Source organism: Nannobrachium achirus (genome assembly GCF_963921795.1).
Source record: "Nannobrachium achirus genome assembly, chromosome: 21".
NCBI classification, from domain to species: Eukaryota; Metazoa; Chordata; class Actinopteri; order Myctophiformes; family Myctophidae; genus Nannobrachium; species Nannobrachium achirus.
This window is the reverse complement of record NC_137828.1, coordinates 32,938,864-32,956,810: the sequence shown is the minus strand read 5'-3', so window position 1 is coordinate 32,956,810 and position 17,947 is coordinate 32,938,864. Positions and strand designations below refer to the sequence as shown.

The 17,947-nt window shown below is 44.1% G+C and overlaps 1 protein-coding gene across 1 annotated transcript in view; it reads left to right on the top strand.

Moving 5' to 3' along the window:
- kcnb2b (potassium voltage-gated channel subfamily B member 2b) overlaps positions 1–17,947 on the top strand; it is a gene marked incomplete at both ends in the record, with an annotated part of 181,227 nt that overhangs the window by 29,527 nt on the left and 133,753 nt on the right. The window lies entirely within an intron of this gene.

Sequence of the window (17,947 nt, the reverse complement as noted above, 5' to 3'; positions counted from 1 at the left end):
GACTACCATGCACTTTGCCTCTCTTCTGGAGGGGGGGGGGGGGGGGGGGCAACAAATGTAACCTCGCCCAATCCCGAATGTACGCTGCTACTTACGGGTAATTAATCTTTCATGCCTCATCTGAGGGCCGTTTATTTCAGGCAAAACCTGCTCACATTTGAAAGAGAGAGAGAGAGGGAGATAAAAAAAATCACACCCGTGTGAACTGAGCGGTGGTCCCCCCCCCCCCCCCCCCCTTCCCCCCTGTGTGTGTGTGTGTGTGTGTGTGTGTGTGTGTGTGCGTGTGTGTGTGTGTGTGTGTGTGCCTGGTCTGGCCTGGCCTGAACAACAGCGCCCCTCCCTTAACATGTGTGGTCAGAAAAGGTTACTGCAGGCTACAGACAGACAGACACGCAGACAGACAGACAGACAGACAGACAGACAGACAGACCCACACACACGGCCACGTATAGGAGCGTTGTGACCACCGCTCAAAAAGAGCACTGTTCTGCATGTTTGTCTGGCTGCCTTCTGCATGCCCCCATGCCCCCTTCCTCAGTTACCTCAGTGAGCTGTGAATTATCAGCCTGTGCAGGCCGAGTGCAAGCCATCGCACACTTCACCTGTCTGCCACCGCTGTCAGACAGACAATCACTGGCGATTCAGGGATATTAGCGTGTGTGTGTGGGTGTATAATCCAACATAAACATAGCCCCGGGCGGCTATTTTAAGGACAGTTTCCACTGTAACAAGTTAAAGTTAGGCACAGCTAGGGAAGTGTGCAACTGTCACTATATCATCCTGATAACATAATCCCTTCATTGTGTTGTAATGCAGGTTTGGAAGAGTGTGAGCTCACAGCTCTCTAGTTGGAGCAGAGCTGGGGAAGAAGATTCTCTGCAAAGACATTATTAGAAAAGAAGCGATGGACGGATAACAACAGTGAGGTGTTGTGGATGGAGGATGGGAGAAATCAATCAATCTTTATTTCAGACTCTATAGGTCCATATAGAAAACAATACAAGAGACAGAGATTAAAACAACAACAACAACAGAGAACCAAAGAAAAGGGCACTAAAAACATACAGACACTCTGTACAATGCTGCTCTTATGCATGGTTAGAGTCATTATATTTTCATGTTTTGAGTCCTTAGACCTCATCATGAAACTGTACATCAGATTCCTGATTACAGCATCCAAAAGTCTTCTGTTTATGCGTCTAACAACAACAAGATGGGAAAATAAATATATATGTATTTCTTCAGAGGGAAGGTGAAACATGTCTGAGGTTAAGTTGAAGCAGCTTCAAACACGTGTGCTTGTCTCAGACACTGGGGAGTTTTTAATAAACACAACACACTCCCGGCTTCCAAAGGCTTCCAAAGTAAACCTTGCAACCCAAAAAAGTAATGTTTACTTTATTCCAAAATGTGTGTGTGTGTGTGTGTGTGTGTGTGTGTGTGTGTGTGTGTGTGTGTGTGTGTGTGTGTGTGTGTGTGTGTGTGTGTGTGTGTGTGTGTGTGTCTTTGCAAGGGGTTTGCCCAGGAGGTAGAGCAGCCGTAGGCTCCTCCTTGTTTCATGTACTGGTGGAATGTCCTTGAGCAGGACACAGAACCCCCAACAGCTCCTAGAGAGCAGAGCTAGCTAGCTAGGCACCCTGCTGGTGTGTGAATGTGTTGTACATTGTGCTTTGGGCCTTCAAGTAGTTGACTAGAAATACGCGAAATAAATGCGGAATATTTACCCCGTGTGTTAGTAAGCTCTGTCTTGTCTTATAAAGGACTCGAGTCGAAGTTGATCACGACTGTCCCCAGCTGTCTGTGATGCTTACAGCTGTGTCATTTTCAGGATGCTCACATTTATTGCAACAGGACAGAACAGGTTTGGTGGTAGTAAGGTGGAGCGTTGAGAGAGAGAGAGAGAGAGAGAGAGAGAGAGAGAGAGAGAGAGAAACGATGATGAACAGTGGCATTATCGGTAATGAACTCTGATGAAAGATTTAGTGAATGTGGCGAGGAGAGGGCAGAGACTGAGACACCAGGAAGGGAGGCGACAGAGGCAGGAAGAGATGGGGGGAGAAATGAGAGAAAGGGGGACTAATGTGTCCTTCATGGGGTGAGGCTGGACAGAAATGGCTCAGCATGGAGCTAAATTGACTCCATTACAGGGGCAGTGCACCGGAAAGCATCAATGACATCACCCATCCCAGAGAGGCAGCTTCAATTCTCAGGGGGAAATGACGGCTTGAAGCCCCTTTGTGTGCTTCCAGATACAGTGGCCACACAGCTGTGGTTTAGGTTGGGGTAATTGGCTGTGTAGCGACGTTTTACATGTGCTCGAGCACACATCTTATTATAGTATGTGCTTGCCAGCAGATAAGCATGAACACTTGATTTACAACAGACATCTTGCATCCATGACAATATACTGTATGAGTGGCACACAATATGCAAAAACAAGTACAGGTTTGCATAGTTTGGCATACCCACAAATGTACATTTTGCCTGGGTTTTTATTGGTTTCTTTTTTGAGGGGAAGCGTCATTTGAATGTGTGCGTGGATATTTTGTGTTTGCTTGTTAATGTGCAGCTGAGCAGTGAGTGTGTCAGCTGAATTGTCACCTGCTCTGACTGTTGCAAATTATTTTCTGATGGATAGAGCAGGAAATAGCAGATACGCCATTGAAGGATTTCGCAGACAATGTGTCGCTTAATCAGAGAGGTTTTGTACCCTTTGAAGGCCGGCGGACAGCCGGACACGCGTTCAGATTAAATTAATCCTAGTTGAAGCGTCACACTAGTGCATGGGGTGATCTGGAACAGGGTACACTGCATGCCATGTGTGCATTCTTGTCTGTTCATCTGTGCACATGCAGGTGTGTGTACGGCTGTAAGCGCGTATCTTCTGTGTAACGGAGCCGGCCATCAACACCTACACAAAAGCCGCGGAGGCTAAATAGAGAAAGCAGTTAAAATTCTATGGTCATTCCTTGCTGCCAACACAGATCAGTCAATTCCACACCGGCTGTCTTCCAGAACTGGATGGGATAATGCACAGGCTTAAAAGAAGGTCAACCAGCACATGTAAGGGGTAGATATTATTTTGTGCCATGTTTGCTCAGCCACCTAGTCCACTTCCAAACAGTAATGACGCAAAAGCAAATGACGCAAATGACAGATCTGTGTCGCGGTAGAATGAAGTCGTTGCATATCTCAGTCTCATAGTCTCAAATCCATTTAAATTTATGATGGGGAAAGTTGTTTAGACCCACCGGTGCCTTTACCTGTTGTCAATGGACTCTTTCATGTGCTGTACAGTTTATTGGTGTTGTGTGAGGCTTTTACATAATACATAAAGTGGGTTCCGATTGTTGAACCATTGCATCGGGGGGCCCTCCTTTGAGTTCACGCCCCTCAGCGTTATTTTTAGAAGCAGCCAAGATGAGGAAGACGTAACCAAGACAACAGGGGATACACACTCACACTTCACGCTGGATTGGACAGCGTGGAATACAAAAGCATGCATTATGTCTGTTCATTTAACGCAATACTGGATGCCTGATTAGTGAGACTAGAGATTCGCGGCCGCTGGCGCGGCCGCTCATATCTAGAAATCGCGCCCTAACGGGCGCTCATATTTGATCATAGTCATTGAAGACACAGAACTGTTTTAAAGTAGTAGTGTTTCTGGCAATATCATCCAAAAGACAAACGAACAGACAGACAGAGGAAATTAAATATATATTGTGTTGTTACTTTGCTCTCTCTCTCTCTCTCTCTCTAGCCCCTGATACATGTGGAAATATTTTCATCAATATCAACCAGCAATGACCAGAGGTGTCAACTGGCACCAGTCATGTTGCCATACCTTATCAACAGGCATGAATTTATTTTAAGAAGAACATTTTATTTTTTCCCCCCTTTAGCCAAGGTATGGAAGTTGCCATACCCAATTGACGCCTCTGGTCGTTGCTGGTTAAATTGCTACGTGTATCAGGGGCTTCTCTCTCTGGTGGCCCCCTCTCTCTGTCCCGTAGGCCTACTGGGAAAGATCATAATGTCTGCACTACACTCTCCCTGCCACCAGGGGACACAGTAGGCCTACTACACTCAAAGTACACTGCACCGTGCGTGGAACTATTTGTAAGTATGTGTTTCGGCCGGAAGGTATATAATGGATGTACTATGATGTAATTCGCGTCATAGCATTAAATTATTGTTTTGTTTAATTGTACATCGTGCAATTACAATACGTTCAGGGAAAGCAGCTAGGAATGTAGGGGGGAAATGCAGCGATGTATGTGTGAAAGGAGGAATGTGTAGAAGTAGTCGTGTGAGAGTCTATCAATGACATGCTTAAACGGCACCATGAGGCTGGGCTTGAATTAGTAAGGAGATGAAGCTCGACTTGCACAGGCTGTTACTGTGTGTGTGTGTGTGTGTGTTAGAGCCCTGCACGGGCCTAAAATGTGGGCCCGGGCCCGGCCCTGGCCCGTGGACTTCAGTCCAGGCCCGGCCCATGGCCCGTTTGGTGCCGCTATTTAAAGCCCGAGCCCGGCCCGAAGCCTGTCACCTTATTATTTAATTAATTATTTGTGTGCGTGGCTTTCACTGCTGCGCGCTGCAGCTGCACTCTCAAGGGGAGTCCACATACTGTCACAGACCATCGAAATTTGCATCGGAAAGGTCCGGTTCAACTACAAAATGACATCTCTTGCAACTTCTGAAAAGGATTACTCCTAATTTGAGTTTCTGAAAGCTGCACGCACGTCAGAAAGTCGAAACTTTCCGACGAAAACTATGGTCGGAGAGGACAGAGACTGAGAGATGTATGTACAGTCCTCTATAGCTGTGCTCGTCTTGCGCTCTGATTAAAAGAAAGAAGACAACACAACAGCACAGCAAGTAATTACACACACATCACAACGCAAGAAATCTTCCTCCACCCACCGTTTGTTATGTTACTGTATATCTTCACAGCAATTAGATATCGATATTATTGTCGGCTTGCCGCCCGTGGGTTACAAGCCATCTCGTAAAATACAGAGTCCAGTACTAAAGAGTAAAGACGCACGCACGCATCCCGTAACTGATACGGGGAATCATTACAGGGCGATCTATTTGAGAAATGACGGTGAAATGGGTGAAACTACAGTAGTGCTCCTAATTGTCTACTCTCGCTGTGTACGCAGAGTAGAGTACAATGCGTGAGTGTGTGACAGTCAGAAGAAAAGCCGTCGGCTCGTTGCGGCTCTCCATTGGCTAATGTACTCATGTCACGACCAATCAGAGCCGTGTTGCTATAGATACGGATAGAACCCATACCCTAGAAGGCTATTAGCCTAGAAGGCTATGGGAGGCAGCACTCACACACACACCACACTCCATTCTAGCTAAGCGCACACACAGAGATGTCATGTGTGAAATTCACAGCGCGAAATGTTCCGAGCATGGTTCTGAGCCCGGGCCCGGCCCTAAGCCCGTTGGTGAGTTTCGAAACAAGCCCAAGCCCGGCCCATTTTGGCGGGCCGGGCCGTGGTCGGGTCTCATCGAGCTTGCAGGGCTCTAGTGTGTGTGTGTGTGTGTGTGTGTGTGTGTGTGTGTGTGTGGGGACAGGGAATTACTACTTTGTGGGGACCGTGTGCGTGTGTGTGTGTGTGTGTGTGTGTGTGTGTGTGTGTGTGTGTGTGTGTGTGTGTGTGTGTGTGACAGTGGCACAGCATGCACACACTCTTTGGAACATTAACAACCTGTGAAATAAGCCCACTGGCATTTGTCTCAAACAGTCTCAAACTTTCTCACGTATCGGTTTTGTTCCGAACAATCCTGCCTAAATCCCACACAGACACCCATGGCTCATCTCTGGCTCGTCGGAGCTCCTGCTGCCACCCAAACCCCCCTCCCACCACCCCCGCCCTTGCACACTACCTGCGAAGAACGTCCCTGGCTGAGAGAACTGTTGCATTTGCATGAAGGGGGAAGGCTCCGGCTAATGAACAGTGATCAAGCAGGAGAAAAATATGATGTGCTCCGGCGGTTGGCTGATCAGGGCAAGATACAGGAGTAATTACACAGCCGCGCGCAGGAGGTAATTAAGAAAAGCTCTTGGCAGATCAGCCACGGCAGAGACTCACACAATCAGCATAAGGTGAAGGCGTTGGGGCCGCAGCCCAGGCCTGGACTAAGGGGAAATTCTGCAGCTGTGTTCCATCTGGCCTCCAGCCCGGGCCTGCCGATATATGGCTTCCACCGTTTTTTATTTCATACAGGCCAGAACACCCGGTGTCCATTCTTGTACCGGGATTGATATCCAGTTGTCATTTATGAATTTCCAGGCCAAAAACTGAAACTGAACAAACTGAACCAAGGGAAGACATTATAGGGGGTTCTTCTCATGGTTAATACATCAGAACTACATTGTCCAGTAGTCTCATCTCTCTGGACATTTCCATTATTGATTTCCAAAGCAACAACAGCCAGGAGCCCGATTTATGAATATCACAACGTTCCTTTTGCGAAGAGAGCTTCATGTAAAAATGTACCGAATATCATATTTCAGTTTTCGGCTCGTCTATCTTTTGGCATTGAATATCCATGTCGGGTCCCTTCTTACTATACGTGACATTTGAAACCTTTTGTGTAAGTAAGTCTAATGTTTGCCCTGGTTTAAACACACACAGCCATTATTTGTGTTGGACAAAGAGGCAGCCATTGAGGAGTAGCCTACGGGTCCATGATGTCAGAGGTTCCAGTGACTGTTTAGTTTTAGCTGTGTCACGGTTAAGTAGTCATTAGTGCACCATAAGAATACAGTGGGGTGTTTTTGTCCTTTGAATTCACTTAACCTCTATTATGTGCAGTGATTTGATCTGGTCCCCACGCCCCCTCCCTTCACTCTCATTAGCCGGGTAATTATTAAACATGGCCTCCAGACGCAGAGCCGGAACGCAGCATTTTGGCGGAGCGGAACAGTCCTCTTATCAGATGACTGCTAATATGATATGAAGTCCTGAGTCACAACTTTACAACAAATGAGTGTGGTTGACAGTGGTGGAAAAAGTACTCACATGTTTTACTTACTGTAAGTAAAAGTATCAATGCTGCAATATAGAAATACTCTGTTACAAGTAAAAGTACGGAATTCAAAATGTACTTGAGTAAAAGTATGAAAGTGTTGGCTTCAAAATGTACTTAAAGGAGCTATAGTCAACTTTTTCATTGTAGGGCCGACACTTTGTTTACATCCTAGTCTATAGACTAGAATGTAAACAAAGTGTCAGCCTGACAATGGCCAAAATGATTATTTTATCATTATTTTACGCTTTTTGTGGTCATTTTTGAATAGAAACACATATATGAAGCTTATTTTTCTTATAAAATATTTTCAAAACATTATTTTTATTTTAGCATCCGTTTTTCAAGAAAAAGTTGACTATAGCTCCTTTAACTCTCCCCACGCTTTGAACGTTCACGTTCGCCCCATTTTTTACAGAACCTCGATGCCAATACGGCGCTCGTTCGGTTCGTTCGTCTGATGACTGTAAGCTGATGAGGGGTCGCGCGGCCGTGTACTGTCAACACATTTTCCGCGGTGATGGTGTAAAAAATCCATTATGCGTTAGATCAACGGAGAACAATTCACTTCCTTGTTGATTTCCTCTGGCTGTAAGGCTCTGTGGCCAGTGACTGGTCTTCTTCTTCTTCAACACATAACAGGCAAATTCACATTCATTCTCGCATGACGCCGCCCTCTGCTGCCTGGCAGACCAAAGTGCACTATTGCACAATAAAACAAAAATAAAAAAAAATAAAAAAATAAATGTCTGTCTATCTGCTATAACGTCGCAAAGGTAAGCCGCTTTTTGATGGCACCAGACCCAATAAATAAATAAATAATCTGGCAGTAGGAGAGTTAAAGTACCAAAAGTACAAAATGTTTGTAGATCGGCTATTTTCAAATAGCCAAGGTATAAAATAGGGCTAAAATGGTTTAATGTATATTTTATACTATTATAATGTATATCTGCAAAGTAACTAGTAACTAAAGTTTTCAAATAAATGTAGTGGAGTAAAAGTACAATATTTGGATCCGAGATTGGAAATACTCAAGTAAAGTACAAATACCTCAAAAACTCATTCACTGCCAGAGTAAATACATAAATAATCCTGCTCCTGCCAGCAAAATCAGCGTTTCCTTATAGTCCAGGGTTTCCTTATAGTCCAGGGGAGTTTCCTTATAGTCCAGGGGAGTTTATCAGCGTTTCCTTATAGTCCAGGGGAGTTTATCAGCGTTTCCTTATAGTCCAGGGGAGTTTATCAGCGTTTCCTTATAGTCCAGGGGAGTTTATCAGCGTTTCCTTATAGTCCAGGGGAGTTTATAAGCGTTTCCTTATAGTCCATGGGAGTTTATCAGCGTTTCCTTATAGTCCATGGGGAGTTTATCAGCGTTTCCTTATAGTCCAGGGGAGTTTATCAGCGTTTCCTTATAGTCCATGGGAGTTTATAAGCGTTTCCTTATAGTCCATGGGGAGTTTATCAGCGTTTCCTTATAGTCCATGGGAGTTTATCAGCGTTTCCTTATAGTCCATGGGGAGTTTATCAGCGTTTCCTTATAGTCCATGGGAGTTTATCAGCGTTTCCTTATAGTCCATGGGGAGTTTATCAGCGTTTCCTTATAGTCCATGGGGAGTTTATCAGCGTTTCCTTATAGTCCATGGGAGTTTATCAGCGTTTCCTTATAGTCCATGGGAGTTTATCAGCGTTTCCTTATAGTCCATGGGAGTTTATCAGCGTTTCCTTATAGTCCATGGGAGTTTATCAGCGTTTCCTTATAGTCCATGGGAGTTTATCAGCGTTTCCTTATAGTCCATGGGAGTTTATCAGCGTTTCCTTATAGTCCATGGGAGTTTATCAGCGTTTCCTTATAGTCCATGGTGAGTTTATCAGCGTTTCCTTATAGTCCAGGGGAGTTTTTTCCGCAAAAAATATCTAAAAAATTGTTGATCAGGCAGTTGACCGGCAGGGACTGTGTACAGTACTTAAGTAAATCTACTTAGTTACTTTACACACTGCTGGTTGACCCATGTATCATTTGGCTGATAATGGCCTATTGTAGACTGGCACTGTAGCTGTATGAGCATATACTGTAGCCTACACATTTCATATAAAATTAAATAAATGGTGTCATCATTGTGTAGCACAGGATTCGGCAACCTTTTTGGCATGAAGTGCCATGTTTTTCTTTTTCTTTAAGTTTAATTATGACACCAGATCAAAATGTATATATTTCCAACAGATTTTGATTGTCCATAATACATCAACCTTTATTTATTTTCCTTCTTCTTTTGAAATCTTTTCTTTCACATCAGGACATAATGTAATAATGTAACGTAATGATCATTACTCTAGACTCCCCTTCCCAGTCAGAGTTAGGAGTTTGAATGAATGTAGAATTATGTGCAGGATGTACTAAACCAGTAAGACTCCCTAATCGGGAGATTAGCGACCATCAGGTCGCATAAACAAACTTTAGAAGGCAAGCCAATCAGTAGGGAAAAGAGGAAATGTCCATGTTGATGACATGACTTTAGAGATACTGTGTACCGCTTTGCCTGATTTTAGGGCAAAATCTGTAGGAGCAGTGTCCAAAAATGTGTTTTGCAATGATCGGCCTCATGGTGGCGCTAGAAGCATGTGAGAAATGTGGGGTGGAGGTTGTGGTTTGGCAGCCAAGGAGTGTGTGTGTGTGTGCAAAGTTTGGCAGGATAGGGGCAACGGTGGCGGAGATATGAGTAGGGCAAAAGTGTGACGTGTTACAGACAGACAGACTGACTGACTGACAGCCGGTGGAGGTTTTGATAGTAACTGCGACCTGAGGGTCGCAATAAAACACGCGTGAATCTTACATTTTTTTAAGAAAAAAAACTCTCTCTCACACTTTTGCCAGTGTGCCAGTGATCACCCTCCCCTGTGGCAAGGTTGGCACCTGTGCCTAAGGTTGCCTACCCCTGGTGTAGCAGTTTGTCCTGCAAAACATGTGCTGACCCCATTGTTTACAACACGGTCCCGCACAAACATTAAAGAACTCATCACACCTGATGGTTGGTTGTGTGATAGTCATCTACAAATGCTGAAAAGTCACTAACTCTTTTCAATATAACTTTAACAATATAACCCTGACAACTTGTCGTGCCATTCACACATTTATTGTACTGGAAGACATAGCTATGGTACATAGGCTACAATATCTTAGCCAAAACAAAACAAAAAACGGAGGGAACCTTGCAAAAAAAAAAAAAAAAAGTGAATTCAACTGATATATTGATACCGGAATTTCTTTTACTCAGAATCACCAGCAAAAATCCATTATTGGTCAGATCTATTGAAGAGTGCACAGTGAATCGCTAGGCAACTTAATTGTCTCTTTTAGTGTCGCACCCACTCACGGCTGTGTCACCCCCCCCCCCCCCCCCCTCATTGGCTAACAATAAAAAAGAATATGGTGACCTTTCTCCTGGAGTTCCTTCATGTAACCTCTGCCATGGAAGGGAGGTACTCCATCAATGCAGTTAAAACGTTATGTTCCAGGTCATCGGGTCCCCCCCACCCTGTTTCGCAGAAGGTGAAAGGAAAGACATCTCATGGTAAAAGGTTCTCGTGGGAAATGGTGGGACTGAGGGAGATGGAGTGAGGGGAGTTTTAGGGTGCGCTGAAAGGGTAGGGGGGGATTATCTGTCCTTGCATTTATGCTAATAAATCCTCCTTCACAGCAGAGAAGAGGTAGAGAGAGGGAGAAAGGACCCTACCTTTAAACACCTCAGACAATAGAGAGAGGTAGGGAGCGGGGAGTCGATAAGGGCAGGACAGAGGTCTTTTGATCTAGACTTTCTTTTTGGTTCTATTGGCGGGCCCATACCTGTATTGTTCAGGATCACGTTGCCCAGGCCGGAAATGGGCTGACTTGGTGCTCCCCGTGGCTTAATTCCTTATCAAAGAGCTTTCCACCTTAGCTAGCGCTGCTTTGGTGCTGGCTTACTGTCTACCCCTGTCAAGTTATTTAAATGAATCAGGCTTGTGTGCAAGCTGCTAGTCTGGGGAATAAGCAAGGCTAAATTTCCATCTCAGTGATGGGGGGGTAGCTGCAAAGTTGAAATACCTGGTGCTGAAAAATGTGTTCACCTTTTTTTTCCTGTGTTTGTAATTTATTATTTACTTTGCAGAGTCACTTTTTGAAATAGGAGTTCTGGGATAAGTCAGGCTGCATCAGGGTAGAGAGGCCGTGTGCTAACCAGAAGGTCACGGTTCACCCCCTGGCCACTCCAGTATATGTGTCAAAATCTCCATGAGCAAGACATTTAACCCCTGACTGACTGGAACAGGCCTGGAATTTCGTCATTTAAGGGCAAGGCCACTTGGTAATTTTGGTGTTGTTCATTTTTTAGGGCACAAAGAACAAACAAGATTTTAGTCAATTGAAAGAATTGTTAAATGTAAGGGTTAGGGATGATAACCTAATCTGCAGTGAAATAGATAAATGATGGTATTAACAATCTGATCCATGCTCAGCCCTGCACCAATCAATGTCACTGGATTGGCTTAAAGATGGGGAAGTTTTCAGAATCTCAACAAAAGACACTGGTGTCTACTGTTTACATATTGACAAGAAAGAGACAGAGGAAGGTGGTACAGTCAGCTGGGGCATTAAGGCCACCGTGGCCTCAGATCATGCATTGGTTTGAGTGGCACAAGGCCAAACTGAGGGGCAACGGTGGCCATGGCCTTCATGGCCTCCATGAAATGGACTCGTTGAAATAGTTTCACCCGAATGGGCGTGGTTTATCAGGGCGTAGCAGTGCACACTTCTGATAACAAATGTCTGCATGATGAGTCAAATGACAGATTTGATATTCACATATCGGAACAATGGGACATATAGCCTCAAAATTGGCAACGTTTCCCTTTAACACTGTGGTCTGTGTTGTTACTATGGAACTCCCCCCTCACGGGAGATGCAGACACTTGGGAGATGCAGAGTGCAGCGAGCCCAAATGGGCATTGGCAAAAAATGGCCTTCTTGGTGAAGACAAAGATATGTATACGGTTACAAAGAAATGTGCAGGGTGGGCCAACGAGCTACAGTAGGTATGAGGATGAAGCAGAGAGTGGGATATAGAGAATATTTACAGTGCAGAATACATAATCCTCCAGTCACTCGAAGGAAGGAGAGTAGGAAGGTAGGTACAGTAGGTAAATTGGTTCCATAATCCCTCAGACCCGTTACGAACCGAAGGACAAAAGAATGGGGGGAATGAAGGAAGAAAGGAAGAAAGAAAGTGAGAGAGAGAGATACGATGAGCGGATACCCAAGACACAGCTGAGCTGAGTCACATGGATGCAGTCTCTGAATAATCAGGTATTGTCATTCATGTGGAGCGGGGCTGCCCACAGCACCAAGTGGACAAAATGAATGAATGTAAAGCAAACCCAGTGACAACTTAATGGACTTCTGTGGGTGTGCGGGGAAGCACTGCGGTACTACACTGCCAAGTATCTCCAGTGTTACCGGCGCAGAGGTTCCATTTTTTACACTGTCGCAGTTAAATCGGCACTCCACATTTTGCAGTGTGTGGGACCGGCATTCTGTGTACAGTGCTTGGTTTGCAACGTTGTCATAATGGCTCATTATCGTCTCACTTTTAGTTTTGTATATCAGTTGTATTCTCTAAGTCTGTTTCCGAAACATTTTAACACAAGACCCAGAAGAGAAATTTGACGTTTGCCCAGGACCCACAAACTAGTGAAAACAGCAGATCTACAAGCTCACAACGCATCGCTTTGCGCCGTGTTGTGAGCTTGTAGATGGGCTATTTTCACTACTACTTAAACATTTGTTTTCTAATTTATGGAATTTCTTCGATTTTTCATTTAGTTATTAATGATATTTAAAAAAACATTATTCAATCTTTTCAGCAATTTATCTTTTTGGGGAATGTTTTTTGAAAGTGTTTTTAAATAATAACTAGAAGCAGTGCTCTTCCGAGCACAGGTCTCCGCCAGGTAAGGAAGGTTATCGTGACCTCCTGGTGGCGCCAATGTGAGTGGGAATGTGGGAATGTGTCTGCAAGGTTTCACGGAAAGCGCAAGCTGTATTCATGATTTGAGGCATTTGGTTCAAAACGGACCAATCGTGCAAACCTTGGAAGCCAATGTTAGCCAATTAGGATGGAATATGGAAAATCTGACACGTCCGTCTTGATCACATGACTGTAGATATACTGTCTACCGATAGACACACGGACGGACAGGGTGCAAAACATTGTCTCCCCAAGCCTTCGGCCTGGCGGAGACAATAATTATGTAGGAAACTAAAAATTGAGGGACCCATAAAGATGTGTCCGTGACCCACAAATGGTGTTAGGAAACCAGTGCTCTAAGCATTGTAGAGAGGAAAAGTTACGGTGTTTGGCAGCTGCGTTTCTGGTTTATTGGTCTGGGATTGAGTGTTAAGCTACTGCAAGATAATGTCGGTGGCCTCAGAGAGCCATCTCTCTTAGACTGTCCCTCTTAACTTGTATTTACCTCTGAGCGAGAACAATAACTATATTATATGACCTGACTAGTGCTAGAGCTCAGCTGCACACGCACGCACGCACACACACACACACACACACACACACACACACACACACACACACACACACACACACACACACACACACACACACACACACACACACACACACACACACACTCACACATTGCCAGCCTACATTGGCACACAGTGACCCACATTAGTGATAACATTCATGTAAATTATATAATTGTACTGTATGCATAAATGCACACACACCCAGTCCTCTTGTTCTGTCTCTTTCATGTTGGAACTCACAGGCAGACATACATGCATACATACATCATGCATGCATCCCCTCATACATACTGATATCATTACTGTAATTCTATTGTGAACCATATAAGAAGCTTTTCATTCAACACAATGCACTGTCTAGTCTGTCAATATCAATACTGTATATCCATATTTCTCTAGTTTTCTGACTCCCTGTTTCTGGATATGTTGATGGAGTTCAGCCAGGTTAGCGTAGAGCAGGGGTTTCCAAACTTTTCATCTCAAGACCCAAAATGAAAATGAGACTTCTGCCCGTGACCCAAACTAGTGAAAATAGCAGATCTACAAGCTAGCAACCCTTTGTGCCGTGTTGTGCTTCTTAAACATTCGTTTTCTAATGTATGGAATTTCTTTGATTTCTTTCATTTATTCATGAAATTCTTCAAAATGTTTTGAAATAATGATAATTAAAAACTAAATGTCGCCACCATGGTAACAGCCACATGCTGAAACAATGCCCAAATTTGGACATGATGTCTGTCGTCTGTCTGCATGCTGACATCACTGATACTAAACAGTGTCGCCACCATGGTAACAGCCGCATGCTGAAACAATGCCCAAATTTGGAGATCCACCATGGTAACAGCCACATGCTGAAACAATGCCCGACATCACTGAGTGACATCACAGAACATAAACGGGTGAAACAGTCTGCACAATCAGCGCTGATATTAAACAGTATCGCCACCATGGTAACAGCCGCATGCTGAAACAATGTCCGAATAACGTCTGTCTGACATGATGAAACAAGTGACCAAATTTGGAGATGACTGACATCACTGACTGACATCACTACAGTGCCCAAATTTGGAGATGACATTACAGACTGGCCTGGACACCGAACACCATATATGGGCATAATAGAGAGCCAACTGACAGAGATAAGAGATCTCCATACAATGTCCAACGGGCACCAGTCTGGGTTCTCCAACATTACTTCTGAGACTCCTCAGGGACATTCAATCCCTCATATACTGTGCACTCATATACCCAGCACACAGTGGTGTGTTCTAGAATTTTCTTTTAGGGCATATACTCTATGGCTATTCCTGTGGCATAGTGCCTATCAGATACGCTACTTTGAAAGGTTCACAAGGGCATACGCTCTTTCTAAATGTTTTCTTCACAGCATACAGCGTGTATACCCAAGTATCAGGTAGAACTCAGCACTGTCTGCACACCTCTGGGCACAGGACTAGTATGAAGCTTTGAATTAATGCATTTTTTGGGTTTCTGACACATTCCTAAGCCAATAATTTGATGACCGGGTGTATTTCCGGTAGGAGACTCAAAGAGTCGTCTTTGTGTCTCCTACCGGATACATTGGCATCTTTCCGCCAGTAATCAAATTATTTGCTTAGGAATGTGACAAAAACGAAAAGATCTCCACGAATCCAAGGCTTCATGGGGTGTGTAATTCAGTGGTTACCAAACATTTTAGCTTGTGACCCAAAAGAGAAATTAGACGTTTGCCCGGTACCCAAGCTAGTGAAAACAGCAGATCTACAAGCTCACAATGGGTCGCTTCATGCCGCGTTGTGAGCTTGAAGTGACTGGCTCTATGTCATCAGTCCCACAATGCACCAGACCAGTAGGACCGGCTTGGAGCAAACGTCTAATTTCTCTTTTGGGCCTCGAGCTAAAATGTTTGGGAACCACTGGTGTTGGGAGTTGTAGAGGAGTGGCAGGCCAAATGAAAGTGGTGTACTACAGTATGCATGTTCATTTCTAGGATTGCATCCAGTCATAAAATACACCACTAAGTATGCACTATGCTGCTGTTGGGTGAAGGAGAAGGAGAGGAGGCAGCAGGAGAGGAGGATGGGTGGGTGGGGGTGAAAGTGTGAACTTTAAATGTTGGCACTATGACTGGCAAGGGGAGAGAGCTAGCTCAGATGATGGAAAGAAAGAAGGTACATAAAGTATACTGTGCCTCCAAGAGACCAGGTATACCAAGAGACCAGGAGTATTGGAGGGGGATTCAATCTGTGCAATGGAAGGCAAAGAAGAGTTCTGTTGTGAATTGAATTAGATAACAAAGGTTTAGATAGTCAATGGGCATATGGGCAAAGGGAACAGGAGGTGACGAGGAGGTGATGGGTAGGCATGGTGTTAAGGAGAAGAATGAAGAAGGACAGATGGTGGTGAATTTTGCAAAAAGGGTGGGAATGGGTTGGCTGTGGTGGTGTTTCAAGAAGATTTGATCAACAAATGGCTTTTCATACACTCGCACAAACCCAATTCATTGTCATCACAAGCTCATAACGGGAGTCAGTACATGTCTCCTGGCTGAGACTTCTGCTCTGCTTACACTTTTTGAGCGGTGGTCACAACGCTCCTATACGTGGCCGTGTGTGTGGGTATGTCTGTCTGTCTGCGTCCGTGTCTGTCTGTCTGTCTGTCTGTAGCCTACAGTACCTTTTTTGACCACACATGTTAAGGGAGGGGCGCTGTTGTTCAGGCCAGACCACACACACACACACACACACACACACACACACACACACACACACACACACACACACACACACACACACACACGTTGCGCAGCCTCCACGACCACCGCTCAGTTCACACGGGTGTGATTTTTTCAGATTCATCGACATTTTACTATTTTAAGCACACAACCTTGTCCTCATCTAACCTATCCACGAATCCATTAAAAACCTGTCTAATGAAGAAAACAAACTTCACAGTGACTCTGGACATTGTCTGATTATGCAGCATAACCACAAAGCTGGCCAAGCAATTTTCTTATTTTCTTTTGGCAAATGATGTGACTTTACACATGCACCCAATTGTGTCATTGTGCTTTTGACTAAAATGTTGGATCATTACCTTGTTAATACTGTAGCTGGTGGGAAATTCATTTAGTACGTCAGGCAAGATAATAAGAGGAAAACTTGTTACAGTAAGTGTTAGTATAACATTGTCTCTATGCTTGATCACTTGTTCTTTGTTTGGGAAATATACTGTAAACATACGTGACACTGGCAAATTTCATCGATCCTGCTGCTTAGGAACTTACTACTAAGTCCTTAAGTAGTAAGTATTAGTGTATAGTTCTACAACTTATTTTTTTTTACAACAACGGTTCATATTTTAGATAGTCATTATAGAAAAGAAAATATGAGTGTTAAAATGTTTTCATTTACTGTACTTCTTTCTATCGTTTTAGTGATTTTAACGATTTAGATGTGACTTATAGGGGCTGGTGTAAATAGTAACCAAGAAATTGCCGTCTTATTGTGTCTAAAAAGACATATTTAGCCACAGCGATCTTTTAAAGATTTGTTTTTGGGCTTTTTTATGCCTTTATTTGATAGGATAGTAGACTGACAGGAAATGGGGAGAGAGATGGGGAATGACATGTGGCAAAGGTCGTCCGGATCAGGAATCGAACCGGCGACGCCAGCAGGCATCATAGCCTAGTATGTGGTATGCGCCTTGACCACCAGGCCAGCGGGCGCCCCATATTTAGCCTCTTGTACGCATGTCCCCCAACCACTGAGATCTAAATACAAAAATCGCTAAAACAATAGAAAGCAGTAAATGAAAACATTTTAACACTCATCATTGCTTTTCTCTAATTACAATCTAAAATATGAACCCTTGTTGTAAAAAAAACAAAGTTGTCCTTTAATATTCAGCCGTAATCTGAAAACTCACTTCTTCACACTCCACCTTACCTCATAGCATTTTACCTAGTTATGACGACCTTAGTCAATATTTTGTTCTCATGTTTTCGCTACTAACAACTCTTGACCACAATGTAAACATTCAGATAACAGGTTATTTAGACAGATGCTGTAGGTTCATTGTTTACTTGGTATCCTATAATTCCATTGTTTTTGGTATTTGCCTTTATTGTTGCGACCGTAGGTCACAGTCTACTATTAGAACTGTCACAGCTTGACCGTATCCGTCCGTCCGGACAGACGAGTAACACCTGACACTGTGGTTCCCCTGACACATCACTGTGACATCACAGGTGACATCATAGTGGTGTCAGATACTCAGAGCAGGGATCTCCATATATGGGCATAAACAGGTGACTTCACA